The sequence below is a fragment of the Megalops cyprinoides genome, chromosome 16 (assembly GCF_013368585.1).
Source record: "Megalops cyprinoides isolate fMegCyp1 chromosome 16, fMegCyp1.pri, whole genome shotgun sequence".
Lineage (NCBI taxonomy): Eukaryota > Metazoa > Chordata > Actinopteri > Elopiformes > Megalopidae > Megalops > Megalops cyprinoides.
The window spans coordinates 32,021,609-32,034,051 of record NC_050598.1 but is presented as its reverse complement, the minus strand read 5'-3'; the positions used below and the strand labels follow the sequence as shown (position 1 = coordinate 32,034,051).

The 12,443-nt window shown below is 47.9% G+C and overlaps 1 protein-coding gene across 2 annotated transcripts in view; it reads left to right on the top strand.

Moving 5' to 3' along the window:
* The first annotated feature begins 3,407 nt into the window (after positions 1-3,407).
* The window catches only part of pcdh1b (protocadherin 1b), a 146,008-nt gene continuing 136,972 nt past the window's right edge, over positions 3,408-12,443 (top strand). For both annotated transcript variants that reach the window (XM_036548701.1, XM_036548702.1), the window contains exon 1: positions 3,408-4,069. The gene's annotated coding sequence lies outside the window, so the exon portion shown is untranslated. The remainder of the gene's footprint in view (positions 4,070-12,443) is intronic.

Genomic DNA, 12,443 nt, shown 5'->3' with positions numbered 1-12,443 from the left:
TCAGAAGTGAGTTTTTCTTGTGAATCGTCTCAGGGTGAAGTCTTATTCTATTCATTACCGACAGATAACCCTCTGCTGTGCCTGCAAAACTCCTGTTAATACCGAGGCATTTCTATATCGAAGTCTTGACACGCCTGCTAAATATTATGATCATCATTGCTGTTGTGACTAACGGTTTAATCCTTATAGACACAGCACACTTTCTGAACAGAGATTTTGAGTAAATATTGGAAAATAGCACTGAAAAAAAAGACATCAGTTTCCACAATTCATGTAGCTGATGTAATATTGCTACACGGCCCTTTTTAATGTACAATACTCTGCCAAGGCGATTGCAATAAATAAATTGTACGATTTGTAAATGAATGAATAAATTAATACATTTCTTTCAAAGTAACAGTACTCAAAATAAACAACTGCACAACAACCAACACATTCACACATGCCACAGCTCCAATTAAAAACACTGAGACAGAACGTGTTTCTTTTTAATTGCACTTGCTTTTGTCCACCGTACCTGTATCTACAAATACATTAAAATAACATCGTATAACCTCTCCAGCTGATTGGTCAACAGGGAAGAACTGCGCTGTAGACTCTAAATAAGTCAATATGGAACATTTTTCTTTCTTTCCCCGGAAGGGCATACCGCTTAAAACAAATCCAGGCTATTCTTATAGCCCTTTTTCCGCTGTCTGCTTTTGGCCAGTGTAATCCTCTTACGTCCATGCAGTCGCTGGGGGGAACAAAAAATGTATAGCTGAATATAAGGTTGCCAGCTTTTTGCGTAAGGACTTTCGAACGCTGTGCAGTACACTAATACTGCATTCCACTTACAGCCTGCATCGCGCCAATAAGGTATTTCTTTTGAAGTCAACATGTTGAGAAACCATTTTGTGTTTTCTCTGTTTCGGTCTTTCAGCATCACAAACATGTTTCCTAATTGTCCTGATGTTGGAGCGCTGGAGCGTAATCCGGCCATTGTAAAGTTCCGTTCAACACTGAAATAAAACACATGCTTACATTTCACAGTGTTAATAAATTTTACGAGAAAAATGCGACGATCCGTTCAGTACTCCCTCACACTGCACGATAACGGCATATAAAAGGGTCTGGGGTCTAGTATGGATTCAACAGTTTTATTACTATTTGAGTCTGTAATCATCATTTTGAGCTAAGCAACTTTTCCATTTTCATAGAAACATTTGTTGAGTCTGTTATTACAAGTACCCAAACACGCAGACAATAGCGTCATCGCAATTCGTAAGGTCTTCAGAGGCGCGACACGTAATTCCACCCCATTGTTCGTAAGTGTTGGTGGATCACGTGATCGTGTAAACGTTCCACCTGCTTTTCTTAATCACGTAATAGAATCAATTATTGACCTATTTGGTGTGAATTAGCACGTGTTTTTCTTTCCCCGATCTCCCCAGCTGCTGAGGGTTTGAAGTTAACTAAAAAAGCAGCAGGTCCGCCTGGCCCGGGGGAGAATAGGGCTTATTTAAACGTGCTGCACATGCGGAGGGTTAATTGAAGTTTGCACCGCTGAAAATTAGCCAGCCGGAGGATCCGTGTGCGGCGCAGGGCAGTGTGGGTGTGGGCCTAAGGAAAAGTAGGCACTTTTCCAACTGTGGCATAGATATCCAGTCAACTACACGCGCTGGGAAATAAACGGTGGTGGGGGTCTGGGCCACTGGGTGACCGGCTGTCCGTGATAATGGAGGAACGAGACAAACCACGTGATCCAAAAAGAACGGGAACTGAAAGGTTGGGTTCGGTCAATTTTAGCCTCCCCAACCTTTTGACAAACCATCTTTCAAGAGGATTAGGCTTTCTTTAACGGCAAATAAATGTGTATTGTTTTCATGTTTGCCTATTATTTTGAGAAGACGGCCCACCCGTTAAGGGGCGTTCCGTCACAGGGTGGCTCTTAAATATTGTCCTGTCACCAACACACCTCAGCGCATACTCAAAAAATGAGGGCGAGTGAAACCCCGCGGAGGGAACCGCCTTTAAATTAAAACCGTAGTCAGCCTGAGTCGAGCCTAACACGGTAAGTTTCACAATTTGGAAAATGTGGGAACTGAACTCTTGTCGCTGGGAAATCTCGTGATGTCTTGCATAAGAGACTGCAGAAGAATTCCCATTTCTTCAGCGCTCCTAGTTTTAAAACAAGTGGCATTAAAGGATGAATGTAACCCTGGGACCAGGCCTGGCGCCAGGAGAAAATGCAGAGGGGTGCAATGGCAATCCACGGGGGTACACAAAAAAATCATAAATACTATATAGACACCGTGATATAAAGAGACAACTGGGGGTGCACTGAGGTCGTCTGGGAGTGCAGTGCACCTATAAGCACCCCCATTGCACCGGGCCTGCGTCTGCGACCAAATTCATGCACATTTCTTTTCGAGAATCGTATTTTTAAAAGTATAACCGTAGCTTCTGTAAGTGTGCAGCGCCTGTCCGTCACACACGACAAAAACAAATTGAGTGTTCAACTCCCGTAACCTGTAATGGGTTATTTCTAAACAAAGCATGAACCAGAACATAGAAAGACAGGTGTATGCATACTGATCCACCTTTTTGAGCGTTATATGTTCACTTGGTTTAAGTTCCGGCGAAGCACCGCACCTGCAATGTACTTTCGTGCTTAAATTCTAAACTTTTTACCTAATATCCTGCAGGTGGCGCTAAGAGAACAATGAACGCTTCCTGCTGGGTCGCCCCAACGCATTCCAATGAGAGCGGAGAATCTGCTTTGTGACAGAGAGGCGTCCACGGTCTTACAGTAATGGTTTGTCAGCTAACCGAGTGAATACCTGTCCAGGGGCCAGTTCTGGGGAGATGAGGTATTCACTACATGTTTATAACTTGCAGAATTTTCGTTTCTGCCGGAGACAGACTTTGAATGGTTTAAAAGTATCACTTTATACGAGCTTTGTTTTGCTACTTGCACGCGCACGATTTATTGCATTTTATTTCCGATCCACATTAAAGGCTTTGACAAAAATATACAAACTGTACATGTAGGAAGTTAAAATACACGTGTGTGTTCGCCAATAGCCACGCATACAAAGAACAATTCGGCCGGCTGAGGTTTCTCTGAGAAACCGCGATGAGGACAGATGTCCTATCTTTTAGAAATTCACTGTTTTTCCGTCCAGGTGTGTAATGTTCCCTACAAAGTTGCTACATGCAACATAACATTATAAAGACAATACTGGTGTCGAGTATATAAGTTCAACGATGCAAACGCAAAATAAAAATATATATACATACATATATTAAAGGGGGCTGTGTGAGACCAGGGAGCTTAGTAAAGCGGACCGGTCCCGTTTAGCTCCGCCTCCTTGCTGTTCCTGCTTCGTGTGTGTGTGTGAGAGAGAGAGAGGGAGAGGGGGAGAGCGAGCGAGAGAGAGAGAGAGGGAGAGGAGGGGGAGCAATCGCCTGGAAATCGCTTCACTCACATGCATCTCTCAGCCGCGCAAGGTGAACCGCCGAGCGAGCGAAGCAGAGACAGCTCTCCCAATTGTTGCGAGAGAGGGGAAGAGGAGAATTCCTAAATCTGGCGCCCAATGGACTGAACATTGCGAATCTGTTTCTGCCCCGCACGCAGTGGAAAATCTCGGCAGTGAAGACGCCGTGGGGATGCTGGCATATTAGTTTAGTGGCAGTGGCGAAGTGTTCTAGCGACGGAATGCAGTGACACCGGTTCACAGTGGCAGTACCTTTTGGGGTTCCTTTCAACTGAAGAAGACGGACAGCAATTTGACGTATCTCTTCCTCCCCTAGATTTCGAATTGTTGCGAGTCCATCCCTGAGAGAAACGGTCTCGCTGCCTGTCGGACCGTTAACGGGATTCTCGGAATTGGAAGGAATAGCAGTCACTAACAGTTCGAGTGGATTTTCCCCCACCAGGGATTTTGCATTTTGGTGAATTCTGGATTCTTTATCGTGGGGGGGCTGACTGCTGAAGTGGCTGCGTTTGGGAGCGGAGAGGGGACGCGGCTCCCAGCCCAACAGACGCGCACGGAGCCGGTTTACAGAGGAGTTATCCCCCGCAAAGGTAGCTACAAACTTCAGACTCAACTATAGAAATATAGGTTATATATAATGCTTTGTGAATATGCTTTTTCGATCAAAAAAATTAGCCTTTAATCGGCAGTGTTAAGATGCAGTCTACATATTCACCCGAGAGTTTCAAATTAAATGTGATCTGTCAAGTTAAAATTGATCGTTGAGCCATTGCTCATTTTGTATTACATAAATTTAATTCGAAGTGTTTATTCTCCGACTCTGTTGCGGTATACGTCATTAAATAACAGCCGCTACTCCGTTTTAATCAGTCATCTGTGCGTCTTATTCCCGCACCATTAATACGGTGTTTGTTTGTCATACACAATATTTAAGTGTTTTTGTGGATACTCTGCCTCTGCTACCTGTAGGATGAAAAGTGAGATTCAGCGCGTCCTTATTAAAATAAATTGGCCCCCCTGTTGTTCGTATTTACTCTACAAATAGAGCCCGTTTAGCAGGTGTAGAAAATTCTGGCCCGCTCTGATCCGCGGATGAAGGGAGCACTTGTATGCCTCAGTGGCGCTTGCAGTTTGTATTCACCGCATGATGCTCGTTGCGATCAGTACAGATGTAAGATGTTTTCCCCTACACTACGAGTATCGATCCCTCTATGGAAGACTGCGGTCTCGTGAGAGCGTAGCATATCTACAGTTACAATTACGTCCTCACTTATATAGAGCCGCATTTTCCACCGAACGCACATCACGCGGGGGTCCCCGGCAGCGCGTCCGTTTTTAAGGAACTCTGAAAGATTACATTCGCATCAGTTCCTCTGCCCCCACTGCCTGCAGCCCAGGCTTTGCGTCTTTCATCTCAATGTTATGTGACCAGAGTGTACCTTCCTTCCCCGGGAAACATGTAGAATGCGAATGCTTATTTTTAAATGATAGTAAATCGTGTCTTTATGACGACAACCCAACAGCCGGAAAGAAATATATTGCATTCAACCAAATGAACGGTCGCACATATCCCCTGCCAATATAGCCTAATTATGGGACAGATTAGGCTGTTTACCGATCGACAGAAGGGAAAAATGTATCTGAACATTGTGAGCTACACCCCCACTCCGGCGCTTTCCTTCTCCCCTACTTTACCCCTCCGTACATTTCGCGTACGCGACACCTGTGGCTTCCTCTTAGCCTGTCTCAAACCTGCGCTGCGGATCAGGACTCCTGTTCGCGGTGAGGCCGAAAGACGGGTGGATTAAAGGGGAGAATCTTCTGCAATTTGCTGACGCTTTTTTAATAACCTTTGGCCGTGCAGTGCACTCTGCGGTAGACAGACGAGACGTGTCATAACTGGAGAATCCGGTCTTTCCGGCTTCTGCAGACCCGGCTGCCACAATCCGCACGCGGCGACTCAGACCTGTTATTCAGGTCTGCGGGATGGAGTACAGCCTCACGGCGCTGCTCTCGCCCGCTGCAAACATTTCCTCTTCCCTTCGGGGAATTATTTAGGGCCTCAGCTGGTAACCGGATACCGGCCCTGTAAAAGAGAGAAAGAATAAAAAGTACAAAGACAGGTCACACATTTTACGGACCTTACTTGTTCATTTTCTTGGAGCGTAGCCTTCGCTCTACAGAGCAGACAACGTTACCCATCGCTGGAGATCCTATTACCCGTGTTTTATTACAATATCCTCAAAATCCTATGCATTGGCCTTCTGTGGTGCGTTAGAAATATTCACTTGCTTATGTTAGCTAAATTCACAGTAAGTAATCATTAAACTATTTGCCTCTTGCAAGTAAATGTAGGCACAGAATAACTAAACATGACATGTACACACAGTCGTTTGGAAGAATGCGTAATAGGAAAGGAGACGAGAAAAAAAAAAAAAAAAACATTTGTGACCGTGAATGTAAAAAGGAAGGGAAAATCTTTTTGAAATCAATTTTGGACGATCGGGGAGAGTGGAGTTTCTCCTTTGATAAAACATAAGTCAAACGGCAATAATTTTAATGAGGTTCAGTGCAGTGTTCTTGTCGAGCATTGTCCGATAATCGGAGTCAGAGGGCTGTGGCGTCAGAATCGGGCTCTCCAACAACAGGTATGGAGAACCCTCAGTGTCGGCTCCGGTACGGCGAGTCACGTTCTCGCCGTGCGTTCCCCCTAAACTGGGTAACTGCCAATCCGACAGAAGTGCCTCACTAGTTCATTTACATTCTGGGGTTCGCGCAATTAAAAACAGATCGATGTAATAAGACTGAGCAATTACTTTGAAGCTTTATTTTATTCATCTGTGTTATTAACTGGAAGGAATGTACATTTGCGACATTAATACAAAGAAATGAAACCAAAGAGAGACGGATACTCACTTAGATCCTGTCTGACCCTCTTTCAGCGCAAAGAATTTTATTATCCTGATAAGGGCTTTTGATATCATTTTCTAGTTATAGAAATTATCTTCATACTTTGAACACAATCATGATTCGGTCGTTATTTCTATCACTTTATCTGACGGGGTTTTGCTCAGTATTTGACTTACGGTTGCCGACGAATAAACCAAAAATAAACGAAAGATTTTAATTTCATTAAAATTCACACCGCGCAGATTGTATAATAATCTCTACAGCAGACTTCTTATTTACGAGCTGTTGATATCTATATAAAGGTCATTTTAACCAATTTCGGTGCTAACTGAGAGGAAATCGATCGGCCCGTGACAACTGAGCATTTACCAAAATAGCTTATACAAAACGAGGTATTGATGGGACTTGTCCAAACCGTCCGAGTGAATCGCGAGATGTGCGGGAGGCGAGCGCGAGCCTCGGTCCCTCAGCCCTCCGAAGGTTTGGGTCGCGGCTCGAGCGCTATCAACTTTATTTCGCCTGCTGTTTAAGAGCAGAAACGTCAATAGTTTGTGTAAGCGCCCGCAAGGGATTGGCGAGTTGGAAAATATCGTCAATTGCAGTTATTAAGACAGCACGAGCCATTTATTTTTTGCATTTCATTTCTCGGAGAGATAAAGTCCACGGCTTCGTGTTCACCACCACTTAGCTACTTCGTCGAGGTAAGAGAGACCTTGGAAATGCGCCTGTTATATTAAACAGTAATTCAAGTTCATGGAGTCAACAGTGTAAATGGATTTTATAGTTTGCTACAAATTAAAATAGGCCATTTACAATATGTAGCAGCACACACTGCTGTGTGTAGGCCTAATTCACGTAGCTGAATGAAACGACTTGCAAATAATTTTCTTCCGTTTTCAGCCATGCAGATATTTCAAACACATCTTAAAATTGAAGCGGCCTTTGTTTTTACACTATCGAGTCATGACTGTTGATCTTATTTAGTTGTACAAATGACGCATATATCTCTGGTGTTGGTTTCGTGTAATTTTTGTAGCATTACAGTTTAATTTTCTTGGTTAATATGCATTTGAAATGCCACGACATGGTCAGCTTTTACATATGCATTCCAACTTTGCTGGAAACGGGCAGATAACTGGGCAGTAATTGCATTTATAATGTTTTTAGCAAACATTTGTGTGTGTAATTAATGATCTGAGAACACAAGTCATCTGTAGCCCTCACTAAAAATTTGAAAACTTGAAATTGCTTTCTTTTGATGAGTTTTCTCCCGTTCGCCCCAGACCGTTGAAAATTGGTGTGGAGAATCCGTTTGGCTGGTGCAGCCGGCCGCTGAATGGGCTTTATGGTCACTTTGTTCAGGAATGTCTGAAGTCGCGTGAACACCTCTGCGATGAATGCGCTCGCTTTGCAATTAGCTGGCTGCACGCACAAGGACTGCAGCAGCTCACCAGAATCAAGACCGCGATTAGCTTCGGTTTGCATGCTAATTTAACTTGTATTAAATCTGGATAGCAGCGTACCACCTGAATTAAAGTCTCTGGAATGGCTATAAGGAGCTTTACTGACTGATTTGTAAAGGCACGGCAAATCCTCTGGTTCTAATGTTTGCATATATAAGTAGAGTTTAGTTCCATCTGTACACAAACAATAATCCCCGGTCGTTTAGTCACTTTTCGAAACTGAGGGCGACGGGTGGTGAGGGACCTTGTGCCAAGCCGAGCGGTCGAGGGCTGCCGCCGTGTGACTCTGTTTACCTTGGCGATATCCGAACAGCTGAATTGTGAATATTAGCTATGCCTTTGTGAGACTCCTTAGCATGTTTGTGTAACGGGTGCTCGGGTAGCTCCCTAAGGCTTTACGCAGGTCTCACACGAGCTACTCACTTCAGCTCTGCCAAAATTGCCGTCTTTCTGCAACGGTGAGGTCAGCCTCGACATTATCGAAGTTTTACGGCTGCGAATGTACACCTCCTGACGTCCCCGAGATGACCGACAAAGTGGGAGTAACCGGAAACTTTGAAGTTAATATCGAATACATTTTCCCATTTACACCAAATGATGTATGATTGAAATAATTTATCTCAAGCCTGCTTTCTTTCAAACTGACGAAGCTTAGAAAAGGACAGAAATAAAATGGCAATGAGGCACTGCGCTCGATTTACTCTTATTGGAAAGACGTGTGCTTTTCGGGGCCCCTTCTCTCTCTGCATGGCATTGCTCGTTGGAGAGGCCAGGCTGTGGGCACGCGCCCATTCTCTGTGGTTGTGATCAGAAGTGCGTGCCAAGAGGACAGCACCGAGCTGCAGCCACGGGGCGTGCAGTCTCTGTCACTGCTTGGACTTTCCGCGTGTAGCCTACTTAGGGTTATTTTTCTGTAGCATTTGTGCGTTTTGCAGTGTGTGAGTACATAGTGTTTAGGTCCAGTTCTTTGCAGGGACTTTGCGTGGTTTGCCAGTGTGTAGTGTATGAGTGTAATGTGTGAGGGTGTGGTGTGCCTGCACAGCGTTGCACAGCCCCTCAGAGCAGCAGGATCCGTGTCAAAGGCTGGTAAACGACACTGCAGCAGTCGCTGAATCCGAATGGAGGCTAATCTGGCCAAACAATGGCTGAAAGAGATGATTAAAGCAATCCCCTCTGTTTGGGGTGGGAGAGGGCAGGGACCACCCACGCTGGGGCAGCTTGGTCCCTGAAAGTGTCCTCTGGAGAGGATCCCTGCACCGCAGCAGAATGGCCAGTTTGTGGCCGGCCAGGCCTGGGGCTGGGTCTGTCGCCTTCGCCAGAGAGAGAGAGGCACAGGCAACCCAGAGAGAGAGAGGGAAGCTGCCCGCCCCACTCTCCAGCATCCAGTAGAACACTTTTTTTTTTTTTTTGTACCGTTTTAATCACTATCGTTTTTTTCAATTTGAAATCACTTAGATTACGAAGCACCGGGGACAGCTTGGGAGAGGACGTGTGTCCCGTGGCGGGGAGAGGCTTGCCTTATGTAAGCGGCGTGCAGAGAGCGCCCCAGCAGAGACGGTGCTGTAACGGTGCCGAGCTCTCGGCCTCTCCCCCCGCGCTGTGCTACACAGCGTTGCATGGCCGCTCTCTGCCCGTTTCCGCAGTCACTCGGGCCAGAGCACGGGAGATCGCCGCTCCTGTCTCTCCTCTCCGCCTGTGCGGAGGTACGTGACCCGGGCCTGTTGTGTAAGCTTGATTGCTGCTGTTCCTCGGCAGTGGGAGTTAAACATTAACCCACCACACCCCCTCCAACCCCAGCAGCTTATAGATGTGGGATAAGGGTCAGGGACAGGGTGTGTTCTCTGGATGTCAGTCGCTGCTGTACCTCACAGCGACCTGTCCTGTGCTGCCCCTGTTAGACATGAGAACCAGCCAAGCAGTGCGCGGGGTGGATGTCTCGCCCTCTAGTGGTGAATAATGGTTATTGTGTAGAACTACAGAGGGAGCAACTCAAAATGTACACGTATGTGTGTGAGAGAGACTGAAATTTCCCCTAAGAGTGGAATTAAGAACATTTGTTTAGAAATTACTATTATTACTAACAGTGAAAAAAAAAATCAGGTTTGCCTTTCCCTCAGCCGTGCAGAAGCATTTGAGTTTTATTTTTGTTTTGGCATTGAGGCAGGGCGCAGGGGTATCCCAGGTCATTGCGCCCACACCTGCGTGTTTCCGTTGTGTTCCCACGGTGCAGAGCCTTCAGAGCCTGTCGGAGGATGTCTGTTTCAGCGTTCGGCGGCTTTGAACCCTGTGACTCTGACAGAGAATGTCTCTGTTGTGCGCGCTCCTCTCGTGTCTCCGTCAGAGCTGCGGCTGCCTAATGGAGTCCCGCTCCGCTGGCAGGCCGCAGCTCATCGTCTCCAGCGCGCTGTTTGTGATTCAGCGAGGGAGAGATGAGCTCCCTGCGTTTGGAGGAGTGCCCTCGCCTGCCGGTCGGGCCGGGCTGGCAGGCCCATTGCCGGGGCCGAGGCCGCGCCCGTGTGCTGTCGGGTCGCAGCGGGGAACCGGGCCGAGCCTTCCCGCAGATGTTCCGGAACTTACACGGCTTTGCAGCAGGTGCCGGATCTCTGGCAGCCCGTGGACTCTCGCGTTTTCCGCTTACACCGCTGTTCGTGTTGCCTTTTGCAAGCTCATGTTGCTTTGCTTTGTAAGCTGCTCCTTCGTAAGATCGGCTGCTGATTGATTAGTGTAAATGTGAGAGGACTCGGCGGTCGGGCCGGGAGGAAGAGAACAGGAGCCGTGTGAGCAGGGAGAGCTTCCTCTGCACAGGGTGTGATACTGACGGCTGACAACACAAGCTCGCTGGGTACTGGAGCCCTGGGTGACCCATGAAAGGTGTCCCTGCCAGTAGCGGGCTTGTTTGGGGGGTGTGTGTGTGTGCTCGCTTCAGTAAGTTGATTTGTTTTCTGCTCGTTTACAATGTGGTTGCAGCGGGCAACCAGAGGAATTGCAAGGAGGAAATTGAGTGGAGTAATAAAATCGCAAAACATCTCAATTTCCCAGCGATGTGTGTGTGTGTGTGTGTGTGTTTACTGGTGCTTCAGGTTAAAGGGTGGTTTGTTGGTGTTTAAGATGCGTGTCAGCGTGGCAGTAAAAACAGTCCTGAATGTGCTGAATGTGAGGCGTTCAGTGTGGCCGATGGCCCATCGCCGGGGCCCTATTGTCATTCTAATGTGGCCGTGGCTCGGGTCTCTCTGCATGTCTTTAGCCAGGCCCATTCAGGCCCGCAGTGGAGAGATGCCAGGTGTGATATGCGGATGCGAGTGATTTTTTGGAAGCTCCTTTCCGTCGGGGCGTGGTGGAATGTGTCGTTTCCATCACAAAGTGGACTTTTCTGCAGCCCGGAGAAACTCCCGACCCCTACCCCGCCCCACCTCGTACGGCTTGGGGGACGGAACGAGGGAAAGTTCCAGCGTTTTTTCCCCTGCTGCTGGTGCTTTTGGCTCCCTCTCTGTCGCAGCTGCCCCCGGTGTCTGTTCTGAGTGTCCCGCTGCGGCCTGAGTGTGGGAACTACATGACCGGCAAAACCAGGGGTCCCGAGAGGGAAATCGCTGCCCCCGCCCCCCCCCCCCGGTCCTCTCAGAGCCCGGCCAGGCGCGGTGCACACCCCCCCTCCCTCCTCCTCCTCTGTTAGGGTTCACCGCCCAGGCAAAAGCAACGTGTGCCGATGGGGTTTCTGTAAGCCTCATCATCCCTCTCCCCTTCAGCGCTCACGCGCAGGACGCCAATAACTCAGCGTGGCCTCGTGTGGCCCCGGCTCGCCCCCGGGCCCCCGCCTCGTACCCCTGGCCCGGCAGACTGCACGCTGCATGTGGAGCAGCCTCTGCTTCTCCCGCCGCCGCTGTAGACTGCGACACGCAGTTTCGCAGGTCCTTCTGCGGAGCGCTGTGAAATGCCCCAGGCAGCAGAGGGCTTTCGCATGGGAAGCAGGAAGTGGACGGGCTGTGAGGTATTTAGCAACCTCTCGCCACGGATATGAGAGAGCGAGGGGAGGTCAGCGGAGGGGTTTTCTCATTCTTTCAACCCCGCTGTTGGTGTTTTGCGCTCTCTAATGAGGTCATCTGTGTGTCTGTGTGAATGTGCTGGAAACAGGCGCAGCTAAAGCTGAATCCGAGGCTTTAATCTTGAGAACTGCTCTCTCACTGGACACAGGATCAGAGCAACATTAGTACATGTGAGCAGCATTCAGATCTTTATTTATGATTTATGATTTATGTGTGTGTGTCTGTGTGAGACAGCTGTCTGCCGAAATGTGGTGGACAAAAATGGACCTCCACAAGTGATCTCCGAATTTTCCACGGCTTCTCGATCACACACGTGTGTGTGTGTGTGTCTGTATGTCTCGCGTGTGTGTGTCTGCGTGTATCTGCATCTGCGCACGCATGCGTGTGTGTGTCTGCGTGTGTCTGTGTGCATGCAGCGTGCATGTGTACGTGTGTGATTCCCTTCAGAGCGCTCTCCTGGGTCTGGGTTCAGGTGGCGGTCGGGCAGAGGGTCCCGGTTTTCCACACGCTAATCTCACGCACCGTCTCATTAGAGCGGCATTAACAGGAAG